The sequence below is a fragment of the Ostrea edulis genome, chromosome 6 (genome assembly GCF_947568905.1).
Source record: "Ostrea edulis chromosome 6, xbOstEdul1.1, whole genome shotgun sequence".
In the NCBI taxonomy this organism is placed as follows: domain Eukaryota; kingdom Metazoa; phylum Mollusca; class Bivalvia; order Ostreida; family Ostreidae; genus Ostrea; species Ostrea edulis.
In genome coordinates, this window is record NC_079169.1 from 60,941,291 (window position 1) to 60,958,884 (window position 17,594).

At 33.5% G+C, this 17,594-nt stretch overlaps 2 long non-coding RNA genes across 2 annotated transcripts; both read left to right on the top strand.

The window, feature by feature from the left end:
• Positions 1–1,577: 1,577 nt before the first annotated feature.
• LOC125646707 (uncharacterized) lies at positions 1,578–10,257 on the top strand. The gene is made up of 3 exons (XR_007359803.1): positions 1,578–1,659; positions 4,786–4,926; positions 10,155–10,257. It is a non-coding gene; the product is annotated as an uncharacterized LOC125646707 (long non-coding RNA).
• LOC130046874 (uncharacterized) lies at positions 5,679–9,665 on the top strand. The gene is made up of 3 exons (XR_008795920.1): positions 5,679–5,903; positions 6,439–6,498; positions 7,959–9,665. It is a non-coding gene; the product is annotated as an uncharacterized LOC130046874 (long non-coding RNA).
• Positions 10,258–17,594: the final 7,337 nt, after the last annotated feature.

Sequence of the window (17,594 nt, forward strand, 5' to 3'; positions counted from 1 at the left end):
TGTAACTTAGTAAGCATCAACAACGGACAGTGAAATAGCTACAATTTATTCAATCTACCAAAAATAACCGCATGGTCTCATAGGCGATGTAAACAATGGAGGAAATTCGAACCCCGAATATATACATGTATTTCTCTCCGATCTATGGCGTCTCTTTTTTATGTTACAGGAAGCTTAACTATATGTGTCATTACCACAGAACAATAATTTATCCACGTTTTAAAAATATCCTATCCCACTGATTCATAATATAATAACAAGTCTTGCAACTCAACCTACTCCTTTCCATACCCCATGAGAGATATTTGTCGATTAAAACTTATCTACACTGCTTACCAGCTGGTTTCAGAGTCCCCTTCACTCCCAGTAATTCTTTTTAATGATTAAAATCCTCTAATTACAGCTGACTATCCATTATATATATATTTTTTAAAATATTTTTTCTTCTGTCGATCTCAATCACATCTCTAATCACGGGAGTTTTTTTTTTTTTAAATTTCAATCATATTATAATAAAACAATTATTGAAATTTTCTCGGTCCATGCAATGCTTCAACTAAAGCATCGGGCTTAGTGAATATTTTATTTCTCAAGTAACTAAAGTAACTGTAAAATTTCATTCCATAACGTTTAAATTTCATTTGAAATCTTTAAGAATGTTATAACTAATGAATGATGGGGCCCAATAGTTTTTCAATACCATTTAGTACCGGTACATGACGTTTCCTCAGATGAAAAGGCCAATTTAAAGACAATAAAATTGCAACAAACATAATAACACACACAGGAAATTTGTCTACACCCCCCCCCCTCTCTCTCTCTATCTATCGCCTTTTAGAATAATTCTGAACTATACTGTAAAACGATTGTCCTCTTTTAATCATTGAAATGTTTAAGATGCTTTCCTGGGTGTAATGTGCGAAGTCACTCAAGTTGTTTCTTTGGTGATTTGTTGTTTTACGTCCCGTTCAAGAATTTAATTTTAACTGGTATATTATAAGGACGCCACCATTGTTCAAGGCCGCAACACATTCTTTATTGTGTCAAAGAGACCTCTGGATTATCATCATTTTTGAAAGCCTCATGATTTTCTCATGGAATGTCGTGCGCTTGGTGTTGGAATATGTACTACATATGTCAAATCGTCCTAGGATTGAAGTGGGATTAATAATCGAATCTGGGTCCTCCCGGTTGCAAAGCGAGCACCCTATCCACTGCGATATCGTGACCGGTACGCAATCAAATAAAAAATAAATTCATTTATTTAGTACAAAAAAGTATTGGCAATTTAATAGCGTCTGAGTTTTACCTATCCTCATTTGCATTTCTTCAAAAGGGTTGGAAGAAGCTGAATTATGTAATATCCATCCAACAAAAATTGACATGAAATAGCGTTCGTCAAGTGATGTCAAGAACATCGCCAAAGACCATGTTAAAGGTGTACTCTTACTTAGAGACGTGAGTTACAAAGTGTTCTTTTCGGATGAGATCACGTTCGCTAAGAAATTTTAATATAAATAGTGATGGACAATAGAAATCCAACTGCGAGGTCTGTTTACACTAGACGTACACTGTAACAGAAGTGGAAACCCTATATCATGGGAAGCATTTTCTGTTTTGTTTTTCTCTGTGCCAGTTGTCTGATTTTTACATCTCACGGTAAGACTTTGATAACATATTCTTAATAACAAAATGTTTCATTTACAAAGTCGTTATTTTCGATTCCGAAGTCATAGCTCCAGCACAACCAGAATTTGAGTTTTGAAATTCAGTTCAAAACCAACCTGATTTTAAAATATTTCAACTATTTTCCTTCTACATAGATCAATCGAGTCGACTAAAAGTTAACAAAAAATATGATTGATATTTTCGTGCTTTCTTGTTATTATGAAATGAAAATATTTTGTAGGACTAAACATTCTTTTTGAAAAAAAATCATCGATGTGTAAACTCCGGACATCCTGAATAATACGTTAACACGTCGATAGATTCTTCAAAAATAATGTTTGATTCTTATAATTCCGATTCATTCATTGTAACAATTCCAAAACTCTGAATAGTTTCCCCGTACTACGTTATTTGTTTTCAGGCACGTATGATTACATCGCGTTTTCGGATTTATTGAGGTGTAAACCCTTGTTCAGCTTTATTTTTCCCCAATCAAAACAATTGTAATAACATCCGTTTACTTGATCAATATATAGAGCTCACGACGAGTGTGACCGGTTGACAGGGGATGCTTACTTCTCCTAAACACCTAACCCCACCTCTGGTATATCCAGGGGTCTGTATTTGCCCAACTCTCTTTTTTGTATTGCTTATAGGAGTTATGAGATTGATCACTGTTCGTTATATTCACCTTTCATTGGAATTATAGACTGCTAAACAAAATATTACTAAATTGCAATTACATTATCAAAATTTTGATCTAGCACACGTCTAGAAAAACGTATATTTAAAAACGTTTGGATCCTTGTTTGTGTGTTGTATTATGTCCCATTCGAGAATCTTTCACTCGTGTAGAAACTCCACCAGCTTTGAATGAAGTACCACATGACTTATCAATGGCGCTCAATATACACATGCGTCAGCTGTGAGAGATGTGTTTTGTTTTATTTCGACAACGGCTAATGCGATGCATTACACGTTGGTAAGGAACTTAACGTCGAATGCCGGGCGCTTGGCGAAGGGCAGTGGCTACATGTAACCATTCCAAACGTCCATGTTTGACGCGGTGTTCGTTGATCGAACAGCACATCCGCTCCCAGCTGAACAGTGAGCGCCTTAACCACACTAAGCTACCATAACCGGTTCTATTAAACAATAAAATGCTTTCTTTATTGTTTTATCGGGTGATGATGGTAGCATTCATTGCAAAAAACAAATTAATAATCCATGTAAGCGGGCAATGCACAAAAACAAATCTGCAATGATTACTACCGTTATCACCCGATGAAACAAAAAAGAAAGAGAATATAATATTTGGTAATGATCACGCAGTCAACCGGATCGAACTAGTTTGCAACAAACATGTATTCATTGTCTAATATATGAAAGCGATATAAAATTTAAAAGAATTAAAACATCCGCTAACTTAAAGATTCTAAACTATTTTAAAAGAAAAAACACGGATATTGTGATTAGAAATATTTTATCTAAAAATGGGAACAACATTTAAAAACAATTTATTACGAATACTCGCTTAAAAACACATTACATGTAATTACACTATCATTTAAGTTCGAGCACTTAAGAGATTTTTTTTTTTTTAAATTATGTAAATTTATGAAATGTCATGTTTTAGGTTTCTATATTGGATGTGTCCGATTAAAATTGCAGCAAAACTTAAAATATGGTCGATTAATTGTATACTGTTTAAAGTCTCTCGAGATAATTTTTCATCATGTGGAGACGTCACAATTGCCGTTGAAGAGCTGCAAAATTGGGGCCTTTTGAGCAAAGAGGGTTCTTTATCGTGCCACACCTGCTGCATGTCTGTAACAATGATTTGTACGTCGCGGAGTTACCAAAATATACATAAATATTCGTTCGCAGTTGTAGCAGATTCAACCCAAATTAACTTATTTTTATCCATTTATTTATTTAAAGCTGTATGACCCGATGTTCATGTATTATTTTTGTACATAATTACTTTAAAGCAGATTAATTACTTTACAAAGTTATCAACTTTCCCTTAATTACATGCTTGAAAACATCTGCATATAAAAGAAAACAGTGAGAATATTATTTAGAAAGTAAATATAGTGTGGTACATATATAAATCATCCGGAAAACCTCGGGCCTTTCACCCAAAGCACGGTGTATTCAGTGAAAATCCCGAGGTGTTCCAGATAACGCATAAATTATATAGTGTTAGACGTCTATAAATAGCCCACGCGCGTCAGGGGAATCCCAACAACTCAGACGCAACTGTCTAGTTTTAAGGCTGAAAGAGCATAAAACAACGAATTACTAAGAGGTATTTGATAATTTTATTTCTATTAAACTTATGGCACAGTACTGTTGTAACAAAATGCAGAGGTTTACACAGATAAAACCACCGATGATCTGAAAGTTTGAACTGGTCACGTGACTGTCACTTGAAATGGCAGTGACGCGGTTGTTTGTAAACACCGATTTAGAATTGAATAATTTTGGTTGAAACAGGTGAAATAATGTATGACATGCCATACAGCCTCATAACTACATACATGAGATGATTCAATAGTGTTTTTACGAGATGGAAAAAAATGTAATTCGGACCATACAGCTTTAATTCACAAGGAGTTGCTTCTATGTTTTACACCGACGGACAGGGGATGCGTTCTCCTCCTAGGCACCTGATCCCACCTGTGTCCAGGGGTCCGTGTTTGCCCAACTCTCTGTTTTGTATTGCTTGTAGGAGTTATGAGATTGATCACTGTTCGTTATCTTCCCCTTTCACACTGCCATTCTGGGGAGTACTTATTGTAATAACTTCGTATCAAAACGTAAATTAATGTTTGTTTGATAATAAATAAAAATGAAACGTATTGATTACAGTAATCTAGACGTATAGTTATGATTATATGTTTTTAAAAGCTTTTATTCAGAACTTCTATACATGTACATGTATAATTATTATTCTAAAAAAAACAATAAAAAAATAATGTCTCATTTCCCCATGCGCACTTTTTAACACAACCACAAGTAGATCGGCAGCTCCTGTAGTCGATAAGTGAAAAATTCAGTGAGTGTAAATCTGAGATAATAAAAGCAATGAGACATTACAAATACCAATTTCAGCTCTTTATCCGCCGCAGCAACGATGTCCCCCGAACACTGTGAGAGTGGGTACGTGTCATACGTTTAAGAAGTGCAGGTTGGGTGTCTGCATCATGGAAGACCCTTTGCAAATGGGTGGCTCAGGAATATGCTGTAAAGGACGTGAGTATCTTTTTAAGAGGCCGTCCACGGAGATATCAGGCAGTAGCTATAATACGGCTGGCACATGCAATTCCCCAAAATTTTATTCATACCCAATAAAAGTTAAGATCATACGCCAATTTTATCGTATGTAAAGTGAATTTCACAAAAAACATTGTTAGATGCCAAAACTTGGCCTATTTCATAAATTCGAGGACACTATATAATCTATAGAAAATGATCATTTTGTAAAGTTAAATAATACCCAATACAATAAAATTTGTCCAGAAAGTAAAAACAATATTTGAAGGAAATTCCTTAATAATTAAGATGAAACAATAAAATTGCTGGGAAACAATGTTGTTGTTGAGCATTTACTGACAGAAGTAGCCAAAAAGCCAGTAATTTGAGTTACCTCCCTTGGCGTAAAAAATGTAAAATGATCCGAAACTTGTATAAATTGTAATTTTCGAAGAAAACAGTATTTATTTAGAACATTTTTCACTTATCTCGATTTTTTTTATCAAGTGTAAACGTGGAATTAATTATTTTTTTAATTTGATGGTGAAAAATAAATATTCAGCCCGGACCTTATCAAAGTTTCGTGGGTAAACAGATATGGCTGACAAGTGATAGAAACGTGAAGTTTTTCTAGGAGTGGTCCTTATTTTAGGGACTTGTCAACCCTTAATAATTGTTCAAAAGACATAAGTGGATATTCAAGATATTTTAAAGTTGGAACTGTATGTAATCAACCGAGATTGACCCCCTGCTGTACAGATCGGGGTACTTAGAATTCGACGTAAAAGTTTAACTGTTTAAACTATCGTGCACGGTGCAGATGCTTACTAGTATGCCGAGGTCATTGCGATTCTTTGGGGATTTACTGAAGGCAACCACCAGCAAATGTAGTTATCTACTACACAAAGGAAAGTGTAAAGCAGACAGAGCAGTAAACTTCAATGTTTCAAGGGAAATATTTGTTCCCGTTGGAAGTGGTAAGTATAAATGTCGAATTTTCTCTGTTATTTTTCTTTGAAAACTGTCTTTGATTGCTAGACAATTTTGATGCAAGTTCTCATGATGTGTCAATGCAAACAATTCATTTGATGAAATGATTCTTTTTAAAATAATAATGATTAAAATGATAAATCCCCACAGTAAAAAAAACAACAACATTAAATCAATCTGGGGGGGGGGGGGGGGGGGGTTAATGTAGGGATTTTTAAAATCTGTACTACAACACAATGTTTATCCACAAATCTTTGAATTAAGAAACAATAGAATCACACCAAAACAAGATGAAAGTGGTGAAAAGTTCAATAAGTGTTTATAAAAATGTTTAAAGGTTGATGTATATCATTAATTTCTCTAAATTTAAGCTGAATGGATTATAAATTCAGATGGTTTAACATGACACAAAATCTGATGATTTATTTGCATGCACACAGGTACTAAAGTGTATTAGTGTGATATACATGTATATACCAATTACCAAAGCTTGATAATGATACGACGCCCATTTCATTACAGATTTGGAAAATAATTATAGTCAAATCACCCCTACTGCAAGCCAATTATCAGACTGTATCAGTGAGTATATTTATTTATTTCAATCAAAAGATTTTAAATTCAGAACATGGTATATCTGACCTTGTCATATTGTCATAATTCATAAATTATGTAAGTTTAGAACTATTACAGATAAGAGCTTAATTCCACATTTGACATGTATATTTCTTGAGACAAATCCTGACCAAAGGCATCCAATGTTAAGATGTCACAATCCTTTTGTTTTAACTCACTTGACAGACATACATGTAGAATATAAAAACTTTAAATTTGACAATAACATAAGAATGGTTAGAGATGGGGGTTGAATATTTCAGAAATGTGTGTTCCTTATGTTATATGATAGTAACATTTTTACCTTACGACCTTGACCCTTCATATTGAAGTTTTATGTGATGTCACCATGCCACACACAACACATACATGCATTTTTAATTCATGACTGTTATCAAAGATTTTAACCCACTCGACATGTTTTAAACTCTCTTCAGACAATTCTTGTTTAGATAATTTCAAATACTAGCTCGTATATATATATATATATATAAGTCAGAGGTGATGTTTTGAAATCAGAATGTGGGTTAATTTTTGAATCAATGAATATATAGTTTTTTTTGGTTTTTTTTTTAGCTCACCTGAGCTGAAAACTCAAGAGAGCTTTTCTCATAAAAATTTGGATTCTGTTGTCATCATTGTGGTAATAATTTTTTCCCATTTTCATCTTCTCCAGAACCAATGTCTGTCTGGAACTTGCTCATGTTAGTAATAAGGCTCTCATATTTCATAATTTCATTCCTTATAATAAGACATTTCTTTTGATATCAATTTTTTTTTTACTTTTGTGTTTGGCCTACTTTTAACAAAATATAACCTACAGTAGGCAATTCTCCTGAACTATATATAAAGTAGTCTAGCCTTTTATGTTTAGTATTTAGATATCTTATGGCAAGAACTTTCATTTGATACCATGCTGTTTGATATTGTGACCTTGGTTTTGAAGTTTAACCCATATTTTATTATATTGATATTTTACATAAAGATATACAAAATGTGTATATTCTTTATTACCAGACTTTTAATTTAGTACCTGACCTTAGTCTTTAAAATAGCATGATTTTCAAAAACTTTAAATTGGTATATAATTTCTCAGCCACTTTGGATTGGGCTTTGATATATATTTCACATATTATAGATTACTAATGAGAAGAGCTTTACTTTTGAACTTCTGACTTTGACCATGTTGACCTACTTTTGAAAAACATTCATTATTACCAGATCTGTTATATCTTGAGTGATAAGGTATTGGGTTAGTTTGTTTCACATGAAATGCCTAATGACCAGAATTTATTTTATATCATGACCTTTGACCTTGTGACTATATCAAACATATGATCTTGACTTTCTTAGTGCATTGCTTACAGTGCTATTTAAACATGTTCATCATTTTATTTCCATTAATTTACACAACTGCTGTTATTTAGATCTCAGCTGAGTCCAAGATAGGAAGAGGCTTTGGAGAGAACACAGAATTACTACAAACAAAAGACTTGTGAAGTTATAAGGGGAATTGCAGAACTCATAGCTCCACTTCAATCTAGATATGTTGACAGTTATTTCACAGAAACACTTTGCAGCTGACAAAGATAATCAAATGATGACCACTACTTTAACTCTATGGTTGCAGCATATTTCAATTTTTGAAGTGACAAATTTTATTCCTGTTTGTGAACCAATATTCAAAAGAAACACTGCTAAGGCATTAGACATAAATTAGAAGAGAGTGGTGGCAAAATAAGATTCCATACTGTGAAATGTATCAATTGTAATATACATGTATCAATATAAATTCAGTGCCAATTTTCATAATTTCTAGGGGAAAAGTTTGTTTGTAACAAATGTCAGAAATATGCACTAGCTCTTTCTTTGCAAACCATGCTACTAAGTACCAGGCATTAAGACATGATTTGTTTATTGTCATTTGTTAAACAGACAGATCCAGTGATTTGAAGGGGGGGGGGGGGGGTCCAGAAAAATGATCTAAAATCTGCATTAGGTCATATCCGATGAATTGATAAAGTAAATATGTTTATTATTGATTGCTAGTTACATGTAACCTTTTATGCATCAGTTGAAGATACTTTATGAACATTTTCCGTCACTGGGTAAAATTCAACAAACATTTTGTGTATCTGGAAGTGGTCAATATATATAATATTTCAACATCAGAGTAAACATGCATTAAAGCAAGTCTGCCAATCTGATCTAGGCAGAAATTGGAATATGGCATGTTATTTCATGAATGCAATGGGAAATGCTTTACAAGAGTCAAAAAATTTCTGGTTAATGCTAAATAACTATCTAGATGTCCCAGAGAAAAGGAGAGGGTGTGTTCTACACCCCCCCCCCCCCTTCAGGATCTGCCAATGTCAAGTTTGTAATGTGAGTGAATGAATTAAGATTCTTCATGATAGGCAATTGATTAAAATTTGATTTACTGATAATTTTAACTTCATATATGTGTGTTAATTAATTGACTATTATCTCAAATCCTGTGTCAGAAATTACCTCTAAAAATCAACATTGTAAAATTTTATATAATGAATTACATAGGTATTTTTTTGCCTTTATTATATAGAATGTATACAAAGACATGAAATTTATTACTGAATGTTCATATGTTCTAGTAATTTTTCATGAATTTTAATCATTTAATCATTGATTGGTTATATCTACTTCATATTTATTTCTATTTATGTAGTTCAACAATCTTCATTTAAGTAGTTGACCTTTTTGCACTTATTGAAAATTTTGAGATTTCAGTTCAACTTTTCACCATCAAACCTTGCTTTTCCCACTGAATTTATTTTTGTAACTTGAAATACACCTCTTCAAGTTTCTGGTTATACATAATTTATTTCTTTTGAGACATTGTATTGGATTTTATGAGATCTTAAATTTTGATCATTATTTTGTAAAATATATTGCTGTGAAATATGTGCAATTTTAACAATTAATAAATTCATTCATTGGATGAATATACACACAAAAACCCTCTTAGTTATTGCATATAGTGTATATCTAACATATAAAATATTGCTTTTCTCTATTTCTTAGTTATATGACATTTTAGAGCTGTTCAAACATAGCACTTTTTTCCAATATTTCGTGACCTTTTTGCACCGAAAATTATCTCAAAAGTTGTTTTTCCATGTCGAACCCATACTAAACATGATAGAAACTTTTTATTTGGCAAATTTCATATTGGGGTCAGTAGGAACCTGTGCACAAAGTTTCATGAAAATCTGAGAGATAGCATGTGCCGACCTCTGCCTGATATCATAATGGACACCCTCTTAAATGAATTAAAAACCTGGTGTCACGTATTTAGAAAGACTAGAAACACTCACGATTTCCGTGATTTTAATCATTTCCTTATTGAATTGATATTGTTATCATTACATGTATGTAATTTGCAAAAATGGAAGACATGTTCTATCAAGTCTTAATTATCGTTAATCCGTGTTTGCCCAACTCTCTAATTTGTATTGCTTATAGGAGTTATGAGATTGATCACTGTTCGTTATCCTCACCTTTCATTGTTAATATAATAAATTGTATTCACGAAGTATCGTGTGCATTTAAATATTTGATCACGTTGTATATTTTTTCTATTTTAGGTGGATTTTACTGAGAGAGAAAAAACCTGGGCTCTCAATCATTGAGATTGGTGTCAAATAAGAATTTGACTTATTGTTGAGAAAAATAAAGTGTAATGTTAAATATGGGTCATATTGATTAAGAGTAAGGTGTATGCTGATGGCTTTAACTCCTGTTCGTCAGAGCAGCATAATACCAACAATAAAAAGAATTTTGCAAATAAGAAGGAGGGATCTCTATCGTGCCACACCTGCTGTGACACGGTGCCTCGTTTTTGAGGTCTCATCCGAAGGACCGCTCCCATTTAGTCGCCTCTTACATATGTACAACAAGCAAGTGGTACTGAGGACCTATCCCCACGGGGATGAGCCACACAACTTTATTGAGATTGATTTACACGGTATTCTGGACATTTTGGTTGTAGTTCAATACAATTTCATCACACACTTACGATTGATTGGGGTTTTACGCCGTTTTGGCAATATTTCAGCCATTTTACGGCGGAAATGAAGTCCCTTTGATAGAAAGTCCATATCAGTGGGGGATTTGTGACTTTCATACATCACGTATAGCTTTGTTATCAAGAGTTCACAGAAAATGTTTGTCGACACTTATTGCGAGCTCATGTTGAATATTTCTTTCGGCGTCTTTTGATTTATTTCGACGAAAAGCGGATACTCGTGTTTCGCACTCGTCACCACTTTTCATCCAAATGTATCAATATACATAGAAATAGATATGCATTCTTACAACAGGAAATGGATTTTTTTCATGTAAAAACTTGATAAACACATATCAAAAACCGATTTAGTTGAACTGTGATGTTTAATGAAAACATAAAATATATTGGAAAACATGGCGCCAATTAAGTTCAATGTCTACCATGTGACGTATGGGTAAACTGCTAGCGCCCTCGGGCGATACATGTCGCATATTAGTGTTTTTGCAGCTATTATGGGTCAGAATTACCCTTGATAATACAGCAGCAGAATTTCCTAACAAAGACAATCAAACAATTAATATTTGATAGAAAAATTGTAACAATAACTAAATACTAACTTACGGTAGTTGAGCAATAAATATGAAAAATCCGTGCCGAACTGAATACACACACAAAATTGTAAAATCCAAAATGCATAGAAAGTGTCTTACCAGAGCTTTTTAATCAAAGTTTTCAAGTGTATTCATAATAGGAATGAATTTTCAAACACAATCTTTTTTTTTTTATTTATATAATTTATTTATTTTTTTGGTCACATACAATACATCAGACACTTACACAAATATACCTTTCATACATGCATACATGCTTCAATCTCCCTGTGGTTTAGGTTACTTGCTGTACAATAGTGAAAGTAATAATAGTAACAATAATACATGTACTAAAAATAATGACAAGTACATGTAGTAATAATTAATCAATTGCAAAAACATTTTCCCACTTCATCCATATTTTATCAAAGTTATGTATTTTAAATGTTTGAATTGCAGCATATTTCTCTACATGATATTTAAACTTTAAGTGACATAGTAATCCAACAAGATTTGGTTCTTTATTCTGCATTAAACAGATAAATATGTATTGTTTAGCATACAGAATTATGAAGTTTATAGCTTTATTATTTAAAGACAGTGGAATTTCACCAAATATTATATTTGACACATTAAAACCAATTCTTTCTGAAAATTTTCTATATATATGAAGACTTAACTCACTCCACAATGTTTGGGTCTTATTACAAGAAGTAAAAATATGTGTTATTGTTTCAATATTACTTGTACAAAATCTACAGAGATCATTTGTTTTAACACTAATGTTTTTCAAATAATAACCAACAGGAAGAATTCTATGTAAAATTCTAAACTGTAGCCACTGAACAGAAGAATCGCTAGATGATTTGAAACAAATTTTAAACACATCTTGCACTGAAATATCATCTACTCCATATGAAGATAGTTCAGATTTCCACTTGCCCATAGAAGTTGGGATATCTTCTTTTGCATTTAAAATATTGTAAATAATATTAGAACATCTTTCATGCAATAAAACTGGTTCAAAAAATATAGGCATACATGGATTAACATTTTGTTTGGTTGAGTGTCTATCAATTGACAGATATTTTAAATATTTTGAAATTGCAGTAATAATGCTATTGTATTTCATTACAAATACTTCTTGAAGATTGTATAAACACTGAAATTTTTCTACGGTATGGAAGTTACAATCAGTATCAAAAAAATCTTGAACAACTTTAATGCCCTTTTCTCACAAAACACAGGTTTCCCCGCAATTCTAATATTAGAATTGTACCACACTGGAATATTATGAAAATTATTTTTAATATTTGGAAGATTTTGACTAGTCTTCAAATACAAAAACCAAGCATTAAAAACATCCTTCCAAAAAACATTGCTTTTAACACGTAATTGTTCTACAATAAAACTATCTCCAAAGTCATATAATTTCTTTAAAATATCATTTCCATACATGGCAAAAAAAATATTCATCCATGGTTTCTGACAGTTGGACCTAGTAAGCCTTTTAATCCAAGAGCATTTCAATGATGTAATAAAGTTGCTTATATCAACCATCTTGATACCACCCGATAAATAGTCCTGTGTTATCACAGACCTCTTAACTTTATCTACACTAGATTTCCATAGGAATTCAAAAATAATTTTGTATAAATAAGAAATTGTTTCTTTCTTTGGAGTAGGAAGTGATATAAACAAATAATTCAATTTTGGAATAAGCAAGGTTTTAATGACAGTAGCCCGCCCAATGGGAGTAAGAATCCTTCTATTCCACTGTTCAATAAGAGCAACGATTTTTGGTATTTGAATTCGAAATTTATATCTTCAATTTCTGTAAGATCAACTGAAAAATTAATACCCAATAAATTAAAAGTTGTTGATCCCCAATCTAATTTCCATCTTGTATGGTGAAAAACTTGATCTGAAAATTTCTTTGACCCAATCCAAACAATTTTTGTTTTAGAAGAATTAATCCTTAGATCAGAAAAACTGGAAAAAAATCATATCGTATCTAGAGCTGCAAAAAGCGATTCAGGTAAACCGTCAAGGGCTAGTGAAGAATCATCTGCATATTGCGATATTTTGTGTTCTGTGTTTTCTATACTTATGTCTCTTATACTTTTGTTTTGTTTAATCAATATTGCAAGATTTTCTGCACATTGGATGAATAAATAAGGTGCAATGGGATCCCCCTGCCTATATCCCCTCAAACTGTTCAGATAAAAAGCCACTCTGTAAAACTGAGGCTCTGAAATTTGTGTTTAAGATCTTTATCCATTGAATAAAGTTTTCCCCAAAACCAAAATACTTTAAAACTTTATATATGAATGACCATGACATTGAGTCAAAGGCCTTTTCAAAATCAATGAGAACTAGAAGGCCTGGGATATTATTTCTTTCAGTGTATGACATAATATCATAGATAAATCGAGTATTCTCCCCTATATATCTGCCTTTTAAAAAACCAGAATGTGTATCGGATATTATATAATCCAAAACTTGTTTAATTCTAAAGCTGAGACAACCAGATATAATTTTGTATAATACATTTAAAAGTGTAATTGGTCGCCAGTTTTTTAAAAACTGTCTTGGTTTATCCCCTTTAAGTAAGCATGGAATGATTCCTAGTCTTTGCGAAATAGGAAGTTCCCTCTTATGATATATACAATTAATAGCTCTAACAACATAATATTTAATGTCATTCCAAATTTTGTTTAAAGAATTCAGTTGTATAACCATCGCTACCAGGGGATTTGTTGTTTTTCATATTTTTTAATACTTCCCAGAACCTCTGCTTCTTCAATATCATCCTCCAGTTTTTTGGTTGCATGTATATCTAACTTAGGAGAATTGTAATCGGAGATGATGCTTTCCAGGTCGACATTAATCAATCTAATTAAAATTAGATGTTGGATCCGCTTGCATACTCGCTACACAAACATCTAAAAACATCCCATAGAGGGTCACGTCAGAGGTCAAATTCGGTATCACTCTAGACTTATCGGCTTCAACAAACATTCAATGATTTTGCCATCGGTGATTTCATTGGTCAATCGAATTTGACCTCTGACGTGACCCTCTACGGGATGTTGTTAGATGTTTGTGTAGCGAGTATGCAAGCGGATCCAACATTTAATTTCAATTAGATTGGACATTAATTAAGTTAAAACCAGTATTAGTATATAAGGCTTCATAATATTTCTTGACACCTTCTAAAATATCTGACTGTTTGTAAATTGTACCAGTATCCAACTGAATTGTTTTGATAGTTTTATTTAAATAATTTCGGGATTCTAAATTACAAAAGTATTTCGAAGGTTTTTCCCCTTCCTCTATCCAACGTGCACGAGACCTTATCATGTGACCTTGTAGCTTTTCTTTCATAATGTTTTCAAGAGCTGTTCTCTTCTCATCTAGAATATTAAAATCAATAGGAGAGTCAGACTCTAAAATTTCAATTTCATCTAAAAGTTTCTTTTCTTTGATGTCTTTTTCTCTTTTCTTAAATGCTGAGTGCGATATAGTAATTCCCCTAATTTCCATCATTAAAACCTCAAGAAATAAACTTTCATCAATACCGTTTTTGCACTGAAAATTTATATTTATGTTATCCAAATATTGGCTAATAACAGATTGAATAGTTTCTTTGACCTTCATAACATATTTTTTGTCTGTTAATAAATTGTTATTAAATTTCCAAAGGCCACGCCCTCTTGTAAAGGGATTAAATTTTAATTCAAGAATAACAGAATGATCAGATCTATATCCTGGCTTTATGGTACAGTTTTCAACCAAATTTGACAAACTATCAGATACAAGAAAGTAGTCAAGGCGACTTTGTTTTAAGGGATTTTTTTCCCGCCATGTATAAGCTTTTTTATCTGGATTTAGCACTCTGTAGTAATCTAAAAGTTGTAGATCGTCCATGATTTCTAGAACTTTAGCACGTGCTTTGGGATTATTAATTCCACAATAGTTATAAGTATCCAGTGAAGGGTTTAATGTGAGGTAAAAGTCACCACATATAATAAAATATTCATTGTCAAATTCCAAAAACATATTTCGTACATTTTCGTAAAATTGAGGGTTATCAGTATTAGGCCCGTATATATTAATAAGATTTACTTTGTTCTTTTCAATTGTCATCTCAAGTGCAAGTAAATTACCTTCACAATCCCTTTTTACACCATGAATTTTAAACTCAAAGTTATTATTGAACAAGATGCACACACCCCTTGAGTTTGACATATAATTAAAAACACATTTGTATCCCCACTGTGATTCAATACAATGTATATGGTTCGCATTCAGAAATAAAATGAGTATCTTGTAGACATATAATAGAAAAACGCTTTTGTAACTGGTAATAAATGTATTACATAAATGGTTCATATAGTAGCGAATTCCGCTAACTATAGAAAAAGTTAAACAGTAGTAAATTAAGTTTTGTACAAATTTCTCAAATTCCTTTTTGATAAAATGTTAATTTACTGAAACTCAATATGAAAGTTTGGCTACTCAGCACAATTCAATTTAACGCCACGTCACACTTGGCACAACCAGGCCTCCATACAGCGCGAACAGCCCCTCCGCTTCCAGTCCCGGACTCGCAGGTCTCTCACTGAACAACGATACTGGGTATAACGCCGACTTCAAACCAATGGCAACACTAGGCCCATAAAATAATTGCCAAGTCCACCACGTGGAACACCCATGTACATGCGGTCTCACGTGTTTTGATTCCCACGCCGAGCACCTACTGAAACGCTGAGAGTACTGCCTGATATGGCCCAGATAGCTTCTTAAATCCCCTCAGCACGGCTGGAGAAAACCTATGCCCACACAGTAAAATGTTTGTCTCTCTGGCTACCCATTACCCAGACTAACTTCTGGAATTCGCCAAGAAAAGACCCCTGCTGGACAGCATGAAAACGTGGCCGCACGCTTGACAAACAGCCGCTACTCTGACTGATCAAACCGGTATGCTAAAAATAGCCTTATCGACCAACACTCACACTACGGAAACACCTTACAAGCATAAACAACTATTTACAGACAATACCACAAAAACTAACTAAAATGAAAATTAACTTCATCACACATACCCTTTCTCATCTTCCTTATACTCGGAATGAATCTTCCTCACTTTCACTATCAGAGTGACTTTCTTGCTCTAATTCTCTCTCACCCTCCACTTCTCTCTCATCCTCCATTTTTGTCTCTATCCTGTATATTCCTCTCAACTTCTTTCTCATCTTCCTCTGCAATCGTTGTAACTACTTTTTCTCTCACTTAAGCCCGAGTGTAGTTGGTTTTTCGTCAGTTTCGACTTAGAGCAGATTGTGTCATCAAACAGTAGGTAAAAACGCTGCAAACAAAAGCCATTGTCTCCCAGATTGCCAGGCGGAGATACAATCGGTTTCTCTTCTCCTCGTAGTTCCTCACAACTCACGTTTACGTTTCAATGTGTTGCCGGATTTAGCATCGGTTTGAAAATTTATGGGCCACATGGTCGCCATTTTTCCCGGTAAAAAACGGACTTCGATCCCGATCTTATATCGGCCATCAGGACCGACAATTAAGTAACTCATGTCGGACATTTACTACTTTTATCGGATAATCCGACATTACCGACACTTTTCAAGAACTCTGCAATACGTATGCCACAGTCAACAGTATAGACACAAGATTAGAGGAGGAAGTGCGATATCAATTCAATCATGCCTTTTTGTGAAAGAGCGATTGATGACGTTCCAGAACCGTCGAGGGACGACAAAAGATTTCTCGAATTTGTGACCAATTCAGTTCGCTTCGAAAATGGACATTATGTCATTGGTCTGCCATTCAAATCGGAAAATGAGATAATGCCAAACAACAGAAAACAAGCAGAACAGAGACTAAATTCTTTATCTAGGAAACTTTTCAGTGACAGTGAATTCCATGACAGTTATAAAGCCTTTATGGACAAAATTATTTACGAAGGCTATGCACAAAAGGTACCCATTGAGGACTTAAATCGAAATGATGGACATGTGTGGTATTTGCCGCATCATGGTGTACTACATCCCAAGAAGAAAAAACTTCGAGTTGTGTTTGATTGTGCAGCGAGGTTCCAAGGGACTTCACTAAATGAACAATTGTTACAAGGCCCTAACTTGACAAACACACTCATTGGGACTTTGATGAGATTTAGAGAGGAAGATATTGCTGTTATGGGGATATCGATAGTATGTTCTACCAAGTACGTGTTCCCCAACAAGATGCTACTTTTCTACGATTTCTCTGGTGGAAAGATGGGAATCCTTCAAGTAGTATTATTGAATACCAGATGGTTGTGCATCTGTTTGGAGCCATATCATCACCCAGTTGTGCCAACTTCTGTCTTCGAAAAACAGCTCAAGATTGTACAGGACATTTTAGTGACG